The sequence below is a fragment of the Aegilops tauschii genome, chromosome 7 (assembly GCF_002575655.3).
Source record: "Aegilops tauschii subsp. strangulata cultivar AL8/78 chromosome 7, Aet v6.0, whole genome shotgun sequence".
Taxonomy (NCBI): Eukaryota; Viridiplantae; Streptophyta; class Magnoliopsida; order Poales; family Poaceae; genus Aegilops; species Aegilops tauschii.
In genome coordinates, this window is record NC_053041.3 from 264,510,607 (window position 1) to 264,530,064 (window position 19,458).

Genomic DNA, 19,458 nt, shown 5'->3' on the forward strand with positions numbered 1-19,458 from the left:
AAGGTGTGTACAGCAAGGATTATTGTGGTAAACTAAAAGGCAAAGACTCAAATCATACAAGACGCTCCAAGCAAAACACATATCATGTGGTGAATAAAAATATAGCCTCAAGTAAAGTTACCGATAGATGAAGACGAAAGAGGGGATGCCTTCCAGGGCATCCCCAAGCTTAGGCTTTTGGTTGTCCTTGAATTTTACCTTGGGGTGGCTTGGGCATCACCAAGCTTACGCTCTTGCCACTCCTTATTCCATAATCCATCAAATCTTTACCCAAAACTTGAAAACTTCACAACACAAAACTCAACAGAAAATCTCATGAGCTCCGTTAGTATAAGAAAATAAATCACCACTTTAAGGTACTGTAATGAACTCATTATCTTTATATTGGTGTTAAACCTACTGTATTCCAACTTCTCTATGGTTCATACCCCCCGATACTAGCCATAGATTCATCAAAATAAGCAAACAACACACGAAAAACAGAATCTGTCAAAAACAGAACAGTCTGTAGTAATCTGTATCAAAAGTATACTTCTGTAACTCCAAAAATTCTGAAATAATTTGGTTGACGTGAGGAATTTATCTATTAATCATCTGCAAAAAGAATCAACCTAATATCACTCTCCAGTAAAAACTTGCAGCTAATCTCGTGAGCGCTAAAGTTTCTGTTTTTTACAGCAAGTCATAAAGACTTCACCCAAGTCTTCCCAAAGGTTCTACTTGGCACAAACACTAATTTAAAACATAAAACCACATCTAAACAGAAGCTAGATGAATTATTTATTACTAAACAGAAACAAAAAGCAAGAAACAAAAATAAAATTGGGTTGCCTCCCAACAAGCGCTATCGTTTAACGCCCCTAGCTAGGCATAAAGGCAAGAATAGATCTAGATATTATCATCTTTGGTAGGCAATTCTTCAATAGAGCACTTATAACCCTTAGGAGTTTCATTCTTTTTGTTAATGATCAAACTCCTAGGCAAGAAATCAAGAAATTCATTAGTAGCAAAAGGTTCCTTAATGATAGCGAAAAAGTTGGGGTGAACACTTATGGATTTGAGATCCACATTTTCCTTACTAGAGGATTCACCCTTATTTTTAGGAACATACATCAATTTGGCAACTTTAGCATTAGTAGGATTTGGAGTATTTCTCATGGAAGAAAAGGCAGACTCTAAGTTGGTAATAATATCCTCAATTTTATCAATTCTTGTGGAATCTTGATCTATCTTTTCGTTAACTATAGGTTCCTTTTCTTTAAAAAAATCAGACTAACTCCTACCTTAGATCCATATTGGGTAATTCGGTTGTGGATATTTTTATCCAAATTTTGAATCAACTCTACAGTGGAAACTTTATTTTCAATAATTTCAAGCCTTTGCATCACATGTTCCAAAGTTAAAATAGTTCCATTAACCAAAAGAGGTGGTGGGTCAAACAAATCTATCATAGCATTATAAGAATCAAAAGTATGGCTACCCAAGAAATTCCCTCCGGTAATGGTATCAAGAATATATCTATTCCAAGGAGTGATGCCTACATAAAAAATGCGAAGAAGAACGGAAGTAGATTGCTTCCTAGTAGATCTATTCTGAGCATTGCAAATTCTATGCCAAGCATCTTTTAGATTTTCTCCCTCCCTTTGTTTAAAATTAAGAACTTCATGATCGGGAGTACTAACAATGATAGAAGGACTAGCCATGACGATGAACGATCTAACGCACAGCGACACAAGAAGCAAGCGAAAAAGGGGCGAACAGAAAAATGGTGAATAAAACGGCAAAGGTGAAGTGGGGGAGAGGAAAACGAGAGGCAAATGGCAAATAATGTAATGCGAGGGATAAGAGTTTGTGATGGGTACTTGGTATGTCTTGACTTGACTTGACTTAGCGTAAGCCTCCCCGGCAACGACGCCAGAAATCCTTCTTGCTACCTCTTGAGCATGCGTTGGTTTTCCCTTGAAGAGGAAAGGGTGATGCAGCAAAGTAGCGTAAGTATGTCCCTCAGTTTTTGAGAACGAAACTATCAATCCAGTAGGAGGTTACACGCAAGTCGCCTTGTACCTACACAAAAAAATAAGAACCTTGCAACCAACGCGATAAAGGGGTTGTCAATCCCTTCACGGCCACTTGCAAAAGTGAGATCTGATAGCGATAATAAGATAAATATTTTTGGTATTTTTATGATATAGATTGGAAAGTAAAGATTGGAAAATAAAAGATGGAAGAAATAGTAAATTGATAGGAAAATAATATGATGGAAGATAGACCCGGGAGCCATAGGTTTCACTAGTGGCTTCTCTCAAGATAGCACAATTTACGGTGGGTGAACAAATTACTGTCGAGCAATTGATAGAAAAGCACATAGTTATGAGAATATCTAGGCATGATCATGTATATAGTCATCACGTCCGCGACAAGTAGACCGAAACGATTCTGCATCTACTACTATTACTACACGCATCGACCGCTATCCAGCATGCATCTAGAGTATTAAGTTCATAAGAGTAGAGTAACGCATTAGGCAAGATGACATGATGTAGAGGGATAAACTCAAGCAATATGATATAAACCCCATCTTTTTATCCTCGATGGCAACAATACAATACGTGCCTTGCTACCCCTGCTGTCACTGGGAAAGGACACCGCAAGATTGAAACCAAAGCTAAGCACTTCTCCCATGGCAAGAAAGATCAATCTAGTAGGCCAAACCAAACTGATAATTCGAAGAGACTTGCAAGGATAACAAATCATACATATAAGAATTCAGAGAATAACCAAATATTGTTCATAGATAATCTTGATCATAAACCCACAATTCATCGGATCTCGACAAACACACCGCAAAAGAATTACATCGAATAGATCTCCAAGAAAATCGAGGAGAACTTTGTATTGAGATCCAAAGAGAGAGAAGAAGCCATCTATCTAATAACTATGGACCCGAAGGTCTGTGGTAAACTACTCACACGTCATCGGAGCGGCCATGGTGTTGATGTAGCAGCCCTCCGTGATCGATTCCCCTCCGGCGGAGCGCCGGAAAAGGCCCCAAGATGGGATCTCACAGGTACAGAAGGTTGCGGCGGTGGAAATAGGGTTTCGTGGTGCTCTCGGATGTTTTCAGGGTACATGAGTATATATAGGCGAAAGAAGTAGGTCGGTGGAGCCACGAGGAGCCCACGAGGGTGGGGGCGCGCCTACCCCCCTGGGCGCACCTCCCTGCCTCGTGGCCGCCTCGTTGCTTGCTTGACGTCCACTCCAAGTCCCCTGGATTGCATTTGTTCCAAAAATAACTCTCCCGAAGGTTTCATTCCGTTTGATATTCCTTTTCTGCGAAACACTGAAATAGGCAAAAAAACAGCAATTTGCACTGGGCCTTCGGCTAATAGGTTAGTCCCAAAAATAGTATAGAAGTGCATAGTAAAGCACATTAAACATCCAAAACAGATAATATAATAGCATGGAACAATCAAAATTATAGATACGTTGGAGACGTATCAGTAGCACAGAGGTCCTGCCGCGCGGCCGAAGCAGCACGGAGGTCCCGCCCACCGTCGATGCAGCAGACTGGTCCGGCCGCGCTGCGGAAGCAGCAAAGATGTCCCGCTGCGCCGCGAATGCAGCAGAGATGTCCTGCCGCGCCGCGGCGGCCTGGAAAAATGTCTCGCGGGCAGGCGATGACTCTTACAGGCGCATGCATGCGATCATCCATAGCCAGATGGATCAAATCTCTGGCTGGGCGAGGTTGCAAGACGACATGAAAGCCTCGTTTGAACAGGCTACCGGCTTCATCCGGCAACTAAGGTAGGGCAATGAGAAACTCCGGGGCGAGCGCGACCTACTAATACGTCTCCAAAGTATCTATAATTTTTAATTGTTCCATGCTATTATATTATCCATCTAGGATGTTTTATATGCATTTATATGCTATTTTATATGATTTTTGGGACTAACCTATTAACCTAGAGCCCAGTGCCAGTTTCTGTTTGGACCAGAAGAAGCCCACGGAGCATCGCAGATGGGCCAGAAGAGTCCTAAGGCACCCACGAGGGTAGGGGCGCGCCCCTACCCCCTGGGCGCGCCCCCCTACCTCATGGCCGCCTTGCAGACCCCCCTGACTCGTTCCCGACGCCAAAAATTCCTATAAATACAGAAACCTCCAGAAAATAACCTAGATCGGGAGTTTCGCTGTCGCAAGCCTCTGTAGCCACCAAAAACCAATCGGTACCCTGTTCCGGCACCCTGCCGGAGGGGGGATCCATCACCGGTGGCCATCTTCATCATCCGGCACTCTCCATGACGAGGAGGGACTAGTTCACCCTCAGGGCTGAGGGTATGTACCAGTAGCTATGTGTTTGATCTCTCTCTCTCTCGTGTTCTTGATTCGGCACGATCTTGATGTATCGCGTGCTTTGCTATTATAGTTGGATCTTATGATGTTTCACCCCCTCTACTTTCTTTAAGGATTTGAGAACACTTGATGTATGTCTTGCGTGGGATACCCATGGTGACAATGGGGTATTCTATTGATTCACTTGATGTATGTTTTGGTGATCAACTTGCGGGTTCCGTGACCTTGGGAATCTATGCATAGGGGTTGGCACACGTTTTCTTCTTGACTCTCCGGTAGAAACTTTGGGGCACTCTTTGAAGTACTTTGTGTTGGTTTGAATAGATCAATCTGAGATTGTGTGATGCATACCGTATAATCATACCCACAGATACTTGAGGTGACACTGGAGTATCTAGGTGACATTAGGGTTTTGGTTGATTTGTGTCTTAAGGTGTTATTCTAGTACGAACTCTAGGATAGATCGAACGGAAAGAATAGCTTCGTGTTATTTTACTACGGACTCTTGAAAAGATCGATCAGAAAGGATAACTTTGAGGTGGTTTCGTACCCTACAATAATCTCTTCGTTTGTTCTCCGCTATTAGTGACTGAAGAATGCATTAGAATGTTTGGCCCTAAATCTTTGAATGATGAGCATGATTGCAATGTTATTAGTATGAACTCTTTGAATATCCATAGTACTAATGATGATTGCACTAGTCATGATGAAAATGTCTCTTATAAGCATGTCAATTTTTGTGGAGTGCATCGGGTTTGCAAGTACACACCAAATAAGGAAGATAGATTTTGCAAGAGGCATAAGTATTTAGAAATTAAATGGTTGCAAGAAAGGCTAGATGTTTGAGCTGAAAATTTAAATTTCCTTAGCCATCCTTGTGAACTTTTCAATGAATGTGGTCATTTAAATATCCAATGCAAATTGTTTCATGATCGAATCGTGTCCAAAAATTGTGATGACTTGATTTCCCTTGCGCATCATAATGAACTTAGTTCGCTTCTGGGTTATGGAGAAATGAAACGTATAACTAAGGATATGCCAAAATTTGTCCTTGATAAAGTTCTTGATTTTGATCTAGAGGAAATTTATATGTATTGTGCGGTGAATTGCATTGAAAATCCTTATATTGCCAATTAGACAAAGACAAGAAAACAAATAGAAGATGAAGAGAATACTAATGAAAGGGAAGATGTTTCCCAATATCCTCCTATTCTTTCTTATGATGGATCAGGTAACGAGGAGGAGCTTTCTATTCAACCAATCTCATTAATAAGGAGCTCCAAAAAGAGGATTAAACCCACACATGATGTGAAGAAGAAAAAGAAAAGACGGAGAAGCAAATGTAAAAAGGCATCCCTCCCAAATGATATTTCTCCTATTACTCATTGTGATGAGGATAATTGCTATACTATTGGTGCTATCCATACTATTAATGATGAGAGTGATTATGCTTATGATATGAAAAGGCCCAAGCTTGGGGATGCTATGTTTGATGAGAATGACATGTTTGAGAATTTATTTGCTGCAATTAATGTTTGTCCCAAGCTTGGGGATGCTATGTTTTATGAAGATGATATTTTTAACCTCCCAAGTTTTGATATGCAAATTTATTATGATGATATCAGCCTCCTATCTATGATGATTATACTGATGAAAGTGGGTTTGGAAGAGTGTCAACTTTAGGAAGTAATGATCCCACTATTTTGGAGGGTGTTGAATCTTATTGTGATAATTACGAAAGTGGATTTGGAGAGGTCATGACTTTATTTAGTGATGAATCCACTATTTCGGAAGAGGTTCCAATTGATTATGAGAACAAAGTTGCTATCTATGATGATTATTGTGATGACATGTATACTATAAAGAATAATGATAACCATGAAACTTGTCATCGTGATTTTAATTTTCAATTGGATTATGCCTCACATGATAATTATTTTGTTGAGCTTGCTCCCACTATTATTCATGAGAAGAATTTTGCTTGTGTGGAGAGTAGTAACTTTTCTATGCTTGTAGATCATGAAAAGAATACTTTATGTGATGCTTATATTGTTGAATTCATTCATGATGCTACTGAAAATTATTATGAGGGAGAAATATATGCTTGTAGGAATTGCAATAATATCAAGTTTCCTCTCTATGTGCTTGAAGTTTTAAAGTTATGCTTGTTTTGCTTTCCTATGCTAGTTGATTGTTCCCATAAGTTGTTTGCCCACAAAATACCTATGCATAGGAAGTGGGTTAGGCTTAAATGTGTTAGTAATATTCTTCATGATGCTCTCTTTATGTTTCAATTCTTATCCTTTATGTGAGCATCAGTGAAATCATCATGCCTAGCTAGGGGCGTTAAACGTTAGCGCTTGTTGGGAGGCAACCCAATTTTTATTTTTGTTCTTTGCATTTTGCTCCTGTTTAGTAATAAATAATTCATATAGACTCTGTTTAGATGTGGTTTTATGTTTTAATTAGTGTTTGTGCCAAGTAGAACCTTTGGGAAGACTTGGGTGAAGTCTATGCGATCTTGCTGTAAAAAACAGAAACTTCTGCGCTCACGAGATTAGCTGCCATTTTTCCTTGGAGAGTGATTTTAAGTTGATTCTTCTTGCAGAAGATTAATTGACAAATTCCTCAGGTCCACAAATTTGTTTCAGAATTTTTGGAGTTACAGAAGTATTCGAATGATACAGATTACTGCAGACTATTCTGTTTTTGACAGATTCTGTTTTCCATGTGTTGTTTGTTTATTTTGATGAATCTATGAGTTGTATCGGAGGGTATGAACCCTAGAGAAGTTGTAATACAGTATATATTACACCAATATGAATTTATAATGAGTTCACAACAGTACTTAAGTGGTGATTTATTTTCTTATACTAACGGAGCTTACGAGTTTTCTGTTAAGTTTTGTGTTGTGAAGTTTTCAAGTTTTGGGTAAAGATTCGATGGACTATGGAATAAGGAGTGGCAAGAGCCTAATCTTGGGGATGCCCAAGGCACCCCAAGGTAATATTCAAGGACAACCAAGACCCTAAGCTTGGGGATGCCCGGGAAGGCATCCCCTCTTTCGTCTTCGTTCATCGGTAACTTTACTTGGAGCTATATTTTTATTCACCACATGATATGTTTTTTGCTTGGAGCGTCATTTTATTTTATTTTGTTTTGCTTGCTGTTTGAATAATATCCCAAGATCTGGAATTTTTAAATGTTAGAGAGTCTTCACATAGTTACATAATTATTCGACTACTCATTGATCTTCACCTATATCTTTCGGAGTAGTTTGTCATTTGCTCTAGTGCTTCACTTATATATTTTTAGAGCACGGCGATGGTTTTATTTTATAGAAATTATTGATCTCTCATGCTTCACTTATATTATTTTGCGAGTCTTTTATAACAGCATGGTAATTTGCTTTGGCTATATTTAGTCCTAATATGATGGGCATCCAAGATGGGTATGATAAAAACTTTCATATAGAGTGCATTAAATACTATGATACTTGATAGATGTTTTGAGATATAAAGGTGGTAATGTTAGAGCCATGCTAGTTGGGTAATTGTGAAATTGAGAAATACTTGTGTTAAAGTTGGCAAGTCCCGTAGCATGCACGTATGGTAAACGTTGTGTGACAAATTTGAAGCATGGGGTGTTCTTTTGAGTGCTTTCCTTATGAGTGGCGGTCGGGGACGAGCGATGGTCTTTTCCTACCAATCTATCCCTCTAGGGGCATGCGTAGTAGTACTTTGCTTCGAGGGCTAATAGACTTTTGCAATAAGTATATGAGTTCTTTATGACTAATGTGAGTCCATGGATTATAAGCACTCTTACCTTTCCGCAATTTGCTAGCCTCTACGGTACCGTGCATTGCCCTTTCTGACCTCGAGAGTTGGTGCAAACTTCGCCGGTGCATCCAAACCCCGTGATACAATACGCTCTATCACACATAAGCCTCCTTATATCTTCCTCAAAACAGCCACCATACCTACCTATTATGGGATTTCCATAGCCATTCCGAGATATATTGCCATCCAACTTTCCACCATTCCGTTTATTATGACATGCTCCATCATTGTCATATTGCTTTGCATGATCATGTAGTTGACATCGTATTTGTGGCAAAGCCACTTTCGTAATTCTTTCATACATGTCGCTCTTGATTCATCGCATATCTCGGTACACCGCCGGAGGCATTCACATAGAGTCATATTTTTGTTCTAGTATTGAGTTGTAATGTTGAGTTATGAGTAAATAAAAGTGTGATGATCATCATTATTACAGCATTGTCCCATGTGAGGAAATGAAACAAAAAAGAGAGGCAAAAGAAGCCCAAATAAAAAGAGAGGCCAAAGAAGCCCAAACAAAAAAATGAGAGAAAAAGAGAGAAGGGACAATGTTACTATCCTTTTTCCACACTTGTGCTTCAAAATAGCACCATGATATTCATGATAGAGAGTTTCTTGTTTTGTCACTTTCATATACTAGTGGGAATTTTTCATTATAGAACTTGGATTGTATATTCCAATGATGGGCTTCCTCAAAATGTACTAGGTCTTCGTGAGCAAGCAAGTTGGATGCACACCCACTTAGTTTCTTTTGATGAGCTTTCATACACTTATAGCTCTAGTGCATCCGTTGCATGGCCATCCCTACTCCTCGCATTGACATCAATTGATGGGCATCTCCATAGCCCGTTGATTAGCTGTGTCAATGTGAGACTTTCTCCTTTTTTGTCTTCTCACATAACCCCCATCATCATATGTTATTCCAACTATAGTGCTATATCCATGGCTTGCGCTCATGTATTGCGTGAGGGTTGAAAAGCCTGAAACGCGTTAAAAAGTATGAACCAATTGCTCGGCTTGTCATCGGGGTTATGCATGATGGGAGCATTTTGTGTGACGAAAATGAAGCATGGCCAAACTATATGATTTTGTAGGGATGAGCTTTCTTTGGCTATGTTATTTTGATAAGACATAATTGCTTGGATAGCATGCTTGAAGTATTATTATTTTTATGTCAATATTAAACTTGTGTCTTGAATCTTTTGGATCTGAATATTCTTGCCACAATAAAGAAGATTACATTGATAAATATGTTAGGTAGCATTCCACATCAAAAATTCTGTTTTTATCATTTACCTACTCGAGGACGAGCAGGAATTAAGCTTGGGGATGCTGATACGCCTCCAACGTATCTATAATTTTTTATTGTTCCATGCTATTATATTATCCATCTAGGATGTTTTATATGCATTTATATGATATTTTATATGACTTTTGGGACTAACCTATTAACCTAGAGCCCAGTGCCAGTTTCTGTTTTTTCCTTGTTTTTGAGTATCGCAGAAAAGGAAAAGCAAACGGAGTCCAATTGACCTGAAATTTCACGGAGATTATTTTTGGACCAGAAGAAGCCCATGGAGAAACGGAGATGGGCCAGAAGAGTCCCCAGGCACCCACGAGGGTGGGGGCGCGCCCTACCCCCTGGGCTGGCCCCCCTACCTTGTGGCTGCCTCGGAGACCCCCCTGACTTGTTCCCGACGCCAAAAATTCCTATAAATACAGAAACCTCCAGAAAATAACCTAGATCGGGAGTTCCACCGCCGCATGCCTCTGTAGCCACCAAAAACCAATCGGGACGCTGTTCCGGCACCCTGCCGGAAGGGGGATCCATCACCGGTGGCCATCTTCATCATCCCGGCGCTCTCCATGACGAGGAAGGAGTAGTTCACCCTCGGGGCTGAGGGTATGTACCAGTAGCTATGTGTTTGATCTCTCTCTCTCTCTCATGTTCTTGATTCAGCACCATCTTGATGTATCGCGAGCTCTGCTATTATAGTTGGATCTTATGATGTTTCTCCCCCTCTACTTTCTTGTAATGGATTGTGTTTTCCATTTGAAGTTATCTTATCGGATTGAGTCTTTAAGGATTTGAGAACACTTGGTGTATGTCTTGCGTGGGATACCCATGGTGACAATGGGGTATTCTATTGATTCACTTGATGTATGTTTTGGTGATCAACTTGCGGGTTCCGTGACCTTGGGAATCTATGCATAGGGGTTGGCACACGTTTTCGTCTTGACTCTCTGGTAGAAACTTTGGGGCACTCTTTGAAGTGCTTTGTGTTGGTTTGAATAGATGAATCTGAGATTGTGTGATGCATACCGTATAATCATACCCACGAATACTTGAGGTGACATTGGAGTATCTAGGTGACATTAGGGTTTTGGTTGATTTGTGTCTTAAGGTGTTATTCTAGTACGAACTCTAGGATAGATCGAACGGAAAGAATAGCTTCGTGTTATTTTACTACGGACTCTTGAATAGATCGATCAGAAAGGATAACTTTGAGGTGGTTTCGTACCCTACAATAATCTCTTAGTTTGTTCTCCGCTATTAGTGACTTTGAAGTGACTCTTTGTTGCATGTTGAGGGATAGTTATATGATCCAATTATGTTATTATTGTTGAGAGAACTTGTATTAGTGAAATTATGAACCCTAGGCCTTGTTTCAACGGATTCCAATACTGTTTTCGCTCACTTTTATCATTAGTTACCTTGCTGTTTTTATATTTTCAGATTACAAAATCTATATATACCATCCATATTGCACTTGTATCACCATCTCTTCGCCGAACTAGTGCACCTATACAATTTACCATCGTATTGGGTGTGTTGGGGACACAAGAGACTCTTTGTTATTATGTTGCAGGGTTGTTTGAGAGAGACCATCTTCATCCTACGCCACCCACGGATTGATAAACTTTAGGTCATTCACTTGAGGGAAATTTGCTACTTTCCTACAAACCTCTGCACTTGGAGGCCCAACAATGTCTACAAGAAGAAGGTTGTGTACTAGACATCACCTACTGAGGGCGAAGATCGTCCGAAGTGCAGAGCAACAGGAGGAGACCAGTGCCTTGTTGAAGAGGACCGGAGTCATCGTCAATAAACTTATGGACGAGAATGACATGCTCCGCATCGAGCGCCAAAGGCTGGTGGAGGAATATGTGGATGCTCTCAAGCAGTGTCTTGAGGACACGATACAGCTCATCGCCGCTCGCCGCAGAGACTAGTTCTCGCGGCCTACAGCAACGCATCAAGAAAGTAGAGATCAGCGAGCCAGATCGTTGTCTTCCTTCTTCTTTTGCCCTTGTGTATTTCGGGAGCAGCCGCATGTGGATTTTTTAATTATCTTCCTAATTATGTAAGACAATTATTATCCATTGTCGTCGTCCTTATATATTCATCAGTCTTGCTATAAGTCGCAGTAGTTGCTATATAGGTCCGTCGGATCTTACATCAAGATCCGTGCAAAATTTTCTTTTCAGAATTTCAGTTTTCTCTCTTAAATCTCAGTCGAGTGAGACATAGACATGCGATTAAACAGAGGCTCGGGCGCCATTAATGGAGACCTTGGGAGAGAGGTGGATGGCAGATGGAGGTCAAAGGGCTCTCCTCCCGATAAGCATGCGCAGGGGTCTGATCACACGCCTCCCGTACTCAAATAGCTACCCTGCATGGCGCCTCCTAGCTAATAAAAAAGGGGGACGCGTGGCAGCATGTACAAGGTAAATAGAACGCCCATGGTTTCAATAATACTTGTGTTTCCGATTGTAATGTGACAACACTTGTTCCAAAATGACTTTTTGTTGATTGTTAATGTGTGCGCCTTCGCAAATCGGACAGCAAAATTACCACAGCAAATTGGTGCCATGTCATGACACCAAGCCAAGTTTCATGATTTTCATGCGTGTTTTGGATTTACAGGAATTAAAAAACCAAGTTTCTCAATGTTTCCAGCCGAGCCACGACGCCCAGATGTTTGAATTTCATTCCCATTTCTTGCATGGGACCTAGAAATTTACCCGAGGACACACATGTGATTTTTCAACCAACTTTGGTGCACTTGAGAATGTGCTTGTATTTCAAAATTGAATTATGCACACAAAGGTGACACGTTCCCTCTCAGAACCACGAGCCTTCTTGAGAGAAGCTCCGGTTTGCAAGAACCTTATACCAAATCTTGTTCCTATTCGGCCAATTTTTTTACCACAACATGGTAGTACTATGACATGACACCATGCCAAGTTTCATGATTTTCAGGCGTGGTTTGGATTTACAAGAATTTTAAAACCAAGTTTCTCAATGTTCTCGGCCGAGCCACGATGCCCAGATGTTCGAATTTCATTCCCATTTCTTGCATGGGACCTAGAAATTCACCCGAGGACACACATGTGATTTTCAACCAACTTTGGTGCACGGGAGCATGTGCTTGTAGTTCAAATTTGAATTATGCACATTAAATGACCAGAAACTAAATTAATGTATAAAAAGGCCAAACGAACCCGGAATAATTCCAAAATTTAACAGGGCACTCATGTAGTTCTATGTTGCCTCTGTAAAGAAACTCAAGGGGGCAGCGTATATCGTTTCGCACTCAAAGGTGACACGTTCCCTCTCAAAACCACGAGCCTTCTTGAGAGAAGCTCCGGTTTGCAAGAAGCTTGTACCAAAACTTGTTCCTATTCGGCCAATTTTATTACCACAGCATGGTACTACCATGACATGACACCATGCCAAGTTTCATGATTTTCAGGCGTGTTTTGGATTTACAAGAATTTTAAAACCAAGTTTCTCAATGTTCTCGGCAGAGCCACGATGCCCAGATGTTTGAATTGCATTCCCATTTCTTGCATGGGACCTAGAAATTCACCCGAGGACACACATGCGATTTTTCAACCAACTTTCATGCTGTGCTTGTAGTTCAAATATGAATTATGCACATTAAATGACCAGAAACTCAATTAATGTATAAAAAGGCCAAACGAACCCGGAATAATTCCAAAATTTAATAGGGCACTCATATTGTTCTATGTTGCCTCTGTAAATAAACTCAAGAGGGCAGCGTATTTAGTTTCACACTCAAAGGTGACACGTTCTCTCTCAGAACCACGAACCTTCTTGAGAGAAGCTCCGGTTTGCAAGAAGCTTATACCAAAACTTGTTCTAAATCGGCCCAGTTTTTTACCACAGCATGTTAGTGCCATGACATGACACCATGCCAAGTTTCATGATTTCCAGGCAAGTTGGATTTACATGAATTTAAAAACCAAGTTTCTCGATGTTCTCGGCCGAGTCACGACGCCCAGATGTTTGAATTTCATTCCCATTTCTTGCAAGGGACCTAGAAATTCACCCAAGGACACACATGTGTTTTTTCAACCAACTTTGGTGCACCGGGGCATGTGCTTGTAGTTCAAAATTTTATTATGCACATTAAATGTCCAGAAACTCAATTAATGTATAAAAAAGGCCAAATGAACCCGGAATAATTCCAAAATTTAACAGGGCACTCATATAGTTCTATGTTGCCTCTGTAAAGAAAATCAAGGGGAGGCAGCGTATATCGTTTCCCACACAAAGGTGACACGTTCCCTCTCAGAACCACGAGGCTTGTTGAGAGAATCTCTGGTTTTGCAAGAAGCTTATACCAAAACTTGTCCCAATTCAGCCAATAATTATACATATGAAAATAGGGTTTAGATTATGCCGAACAAGTCGCTACCTAGACCAATGTACTCTGATTTGAATTCAACATAAAATGGATACAAATATTTGAACTGGAGATCGTATGGTACATGTAGTTCATAGTGAAATTTGATTACTGCTATATGCATGTTTTTTGGTATCAAGATAATATTTAAATGATTGTATAACTTGACAACAATCGTATTCAAATAAGGAAAATTGATTCAAATTTAGTCCGTATGGTAGACGACAATATATATGTTCATAGGGTGGAGTAAAATGTTCATATATGATGGAAGATTAAAATGTAGGACTACATCCATTGTAAACCGCAAGGTCACCTAACGATATATTCAAATTCAACATAACGTGGATTCAAAAATTGAAATTCGAGATCCTGCCATTTGTAATCATATAAAAAGGGACATGACTCTTTCTTTTGGTGGGAATTGATTTGTTTTTTGTTGTTGTTGAGGGAAGTGTGAATCGATTTGGTACTGTGCAGGGTAATCTTGTTCTCTCGATTTTTTTACATTTTTCTTGTAGTTTTTCAATGACATTTATAGCAATATAGTAAAAGGGGACATGACTCACTTATGTCTTGTACGAATTGTTTTTTTGTACACGTTACGTTTGTTCTGCCGAACAAAGAATCCGCGCCTTGTTATCCCGAAATTTTCAAGCTCGAGTATCTTTTGTCTCATCTGCTTTGAAACTCCCGCCTCTTCAACCCGCGTCGCGCCTTGTTATCCTGAAATTTCGACGCGCGTGAAAACTCCCTCCTCATCCGAAATCGGTCCCGTAGCCCAAACATGCAAAATCCCCCTTCTACCCCTCAGCCAGAAATGCCCGCTCGACGTCGCGGTGTCAAAATCGGTGGGGGTACGCTTGTAACTTACCCTACATTTCGGACAAGCGCGTCCCTAAGCCATGGCTCCCCTACCTTCCCCTTCGTCCCCCCATTCGTACACCGAGCCCGCCAAAACCCGCGAAACCCCACGCTCCTCCGTTGGCCTTCCGACCGCCGCCCAACCGGAGACCCTTCCCCGACAACATCGTCCACCGCAACAGCTCTCCGTCCCTCATCCACCGCACCGGATGAGGATCCGTCATCGATCTCGTCCTCCCGCCGGATCAGCCGCCCCGTCATCCACCTCCAAGGAGCTTCCCTGATGTTCGCCTTGTCTATCGCGCCACCTCCATCCCCACATCGCCGTCTTGACCTGCCCCACCAGAACCGCAGCACCCTCACCAATTCCTCCGATGAAGTCAAGGCCAACTCGGCGCCACCAAGGAGGTTCTGCACTCACCGCTGCATTTTATCTTTTATTCGATCTCACGGGGCTGCCGTGCTCGATACCGAGCAGCCATGGCGGGTCTCCATCGACGGCGCCATCGCCGGCCACTTCATCCACGGCGTCTCTCCCCCATGTCGTTGCTTCCTCGGCGGCGACTTCCACACCGGCACTAGCTACAGCTGCTCCCGCTCTCGCTGCTGCTGCCACTGCTGCTCCGGCTCTCGCTTGCGCTGCGGCTCTGTTCTTGCCGTCGGTCGCGCTGCCTGCACTTCTCTTGCTTTCGTTCATGCTGCTGCTCTTCTCTACCATTGCTGTCGGTCACGCTGCTGCTCTGCTCTTGCTCTCGTTCGTGCTGCTGCTCTCGCTCACGATGTTGCTGCACGACCTCCGGCAGCTACAGGAGTTGCTGCTTTAGTACTCACTCGCGGTGTTGCTGCACGACTTGCTCTCTGCTAGTGCATTCCCTGCTCGAGCGTCTGCTGATTTAGATCACTGCTTCTCTGCTACTAGTGTTCGAATGCCCTAAACATCTATTGCAATGCTTTGCTACTAGTTCAATCAGTTTCGACAGTAAAATTCAGTTTTGACTGTAAAGTTCAGTTTCTTCAGTTAAGTTCAGAGTGAACAGTATTTACAGCATATGTCGAAGCGGCCGTGGCGTGGCTGATGCGTTTTACATCTAGCACTTTTTGGTGATGTATTTTACATCATCTATTGCAGATGATATTAGAGCCCCACTTCAGATTAACGTTGTCTGTCTTGTCCTGCTTCAGCTTGGCCGACGTACACCTCACTGGAGCTGCTCCAACGATAGAACCGTCCATCACAGCGGAGCAGTACCCTCGACGCCATTTCTAGAGGCCTCAGATCTTCTTCCCCAACTCCGACAGTCACACCAGCATCACCATCCTCCACGTCCAACCCAATGATGTTGAGGTCGACAAGGCTATGCCAAAGAGGTTGTACACTCACTGCATCACTTTGTTACTCTGCATGCATGTCGATCCCTCAGGGATCCTTTGCTATGGAACTACTATGGTACTACTATTCATGCATTTGGTTGAGCAAAGGAAAACTGGAGGATTTTTTCCTTTGGTGTCTCTTTCAAAGAAAAAACGTAGGAATTTTAATATCCACTTGGACGTCCTTTTCAAATTAATATGCATGAAGAACAGGACTAATTGCATTACTGGCATAATAAGATTCTTATTTTTTTCATTTTCACGTGGTTTGACTTTAATTTGACCATGTTTCTCCATTCCTGTGTTCTTCCAATTCATGTGAACCAAACACCCAGGTTGACAGAAATCCTATGTTTCCAAATGCTCTATTTTGCACATGCATTCCTATCATATTCTTGTGTTTTTCCCGTCCCTGCGTTTATAGAATCCTCCAATTCTAAGGAGCCCTTACAGATTTACTTCATTTTTAGATAGGCGTCAAAGAAAACTCTGTGTGTTATGTCCTGCTCCTGCCGTGCCATCATCCACCCCACCTAAGGTGCACCATCGACAAAAGCGTTCACTGCAACAGAGATTCCCCCTGCAGACTTTCTTTGGCCGCCTCAGATCATCTTCCCCATTGCCGTCAGCCACGCCAACTGCATTATCATCATCGACTGAGCAGATGAACCCGAGGACTACACCGTTACGGAAGAGAGGTCACAGTCTTTCGTGTTTGCTTACGTTATACATCGATTATTATTACCTGCTACTTTATCGTTCAAAATTGAGTTTTAAAATGCCCGTGTGTCCCATATCGAGGCAAAAACGAATAGTATCTGTCTACTATCTAGTTCATCTGGAGTCTTCTATGTGGTTCATGTTGGGTGGGCAACAAACAGTAGATGATCCATTGTCTATCTTTTTAAACTGAAGCTATAATCTACCTGCTATCATTAGTTTTGGATCTATCCACTCATTTGCTACCATCAGTCTTGATTTCTGCATGCACCCCTTAGGCCTTACAGAATCTAACTACTTTTTTATTATGCATGTCAGTTATTGTACACAATCGTACTGAACATGTAGAGAAAAAGAGAAGACCGTTGTGTGAATATAATGTCATGCAGACGCCGCTCCATGGTGGGCGAAGTGGGCCCACCCCCTCCCTCCATTCCAGATTGTATTCCAGAGGGAGATAATTGTTCAGATGGGGATTCAGAGGGAGCCGACCACTCCTATTTACCACCTGAGGTGTTTGCTCTAACCTGGCATGCTGATGTTGGTCATATCATGCATATGGCGCCTCACATTGCTTACATTACACATCTTATATATCATCAGGTTAGTTTAGATTTGCTTTGTGTGAATGCCACCTGTTTGGTTTCTATATCATACTCCCACTGTTCCTAAATATTTGTCTTTTTAGAGATTTCAACAAGTGACTACATACGGAGCGAAATGAGTGAATCTACACTCTAAAATATGTCTATATACATCCGTATGTGGTAGTCCATTTGAAATCTCTAAAAAGACAAAATTTAGGAATGGAGGGAGTATATGGGAATTATGCAATGCCATGTTCTTTAGCCAGGCATCATATACGTGAATCATGCAATGCCATCCTGTTTAGCCAGTCATCGTATATGTGAATTGTATCGTGCCATATTTTTTTCATAATGTATTCCATTTGTCAACAATGTTTATACATTCATCTACTCTTCCTTTGCATCAGCCATTTGAGTCGGTCATGGGAAAATTTGGAGTGAAAACAAGGTCTTCTAAGCAGTCAGTGCTACCTGTCGATGCAGATTTCTTGCTGGTTACAAATAGCTCCTCAGAGGAGGATTCAGAGATAGATGACCAGTCCTATCCCCCCCCCCCCGAGGTGCATGCTCTAACGTGGCAGGGTTATATTCCTCATATCATGCATATGGTGTCCTGCATTGCCATGCCATCTGCTTAGATTAGACATGCTTTGTGTGAGTGCCTCCTGTTTGCTTTCTATATCAGATATGTGAATTATGCAATGCCATGTTTTTCAGCCAGTTATCATATATGTGAATTATGCACCGCCATGTAGCCAGGCATCATATTTGTGAATTATCTCATGCCATCTATTTTTTTCATTACGTATTCCATTTGTCAACAATCTGTGTATATTGAACTACTCTTCATGTGTATCAGCCATTTGAGCCGGTTATGGAAAAATCAGGAGTGAAAACAAGGTCTTCAGAGCAGGCAATGGTACCTGTTGAAGCATATATCTCGATGGTTGCAGGGAGCTCCTCAGAGGAGGATTCAGAGACAGATGACCAGTCCTATATCCCAGCTGAGGTGTATGTTCTAAGTTGCAATGTTTATATTTCTCATATCATGCATATGGTATCTTGCATTGCTTAGTTTAGACACAATATGCACAAATTCAATTCCATCTGCTTAGTTTAGAGATCATACATGCGAGTGCCAGCTGCTTAGTATATGAATCAATTATGTCAATTATATCATGTCATCCTGTATACTTAGACAACATGTATGTGAATTATTTCATCCCAACCTATTTGAGAAAGACATCGTATAAATTTGTCATGTCATCATGTGTAGATACTCATCATATGTTGAATTATGCCATTATATCCTGTTAAGTTATCCATCATATATCTGAAACTATGTCATGTTATCCTGTTTAGTTAGGCATCATATATGTGAAATTGTGGCATGCTGTCCTGTTTGGTTAGACAACATATATGTGAATTACCACATCTGTCTATCATACAATGTTTGTATGTTCAATTTCTTTTCTTGTTTATCAGCCATTTGAATTGGAGGGGGTGATGGTAGTATCTAAGGGAGCAAAAACCCATTCTTCACAAAAGACAATGCTACCCATCGATGCAGATAGAACCATGGTTGTACTGGCCCACAAACTAGCCCCTCCCACACATAATCGAGACTCTTCCAGATTGCACACTTACACCGTTGGGCAGAGAACTAGCTACAACCCATCTAACCCCAACCCCAGCGGATAGTAACCCACTTCTAGTTGACAAAGCACCATGTCCACCACAGAGTACCGCCACACGAGCAGTTTGTAAAGCAACTGCAGTGCCCAAAGAACAAAGACCACCACAGCGAACCCAGACTCCACCTTTAAAGCAGAAGAGCAACTGTTCTCAGGTCAGATTCCGTAGCTATGGTCCATACTCCTTTGTTGTTTCATCACTGTATTTACTCATACCAACTACTTTCGAATTTGAAGGATCCAATTGAAACTCCAATGGCGCAACAGGTATGTTTTAAACCTATTTCTTTAACTGGATTGATGTTCTAACTTCTTGCT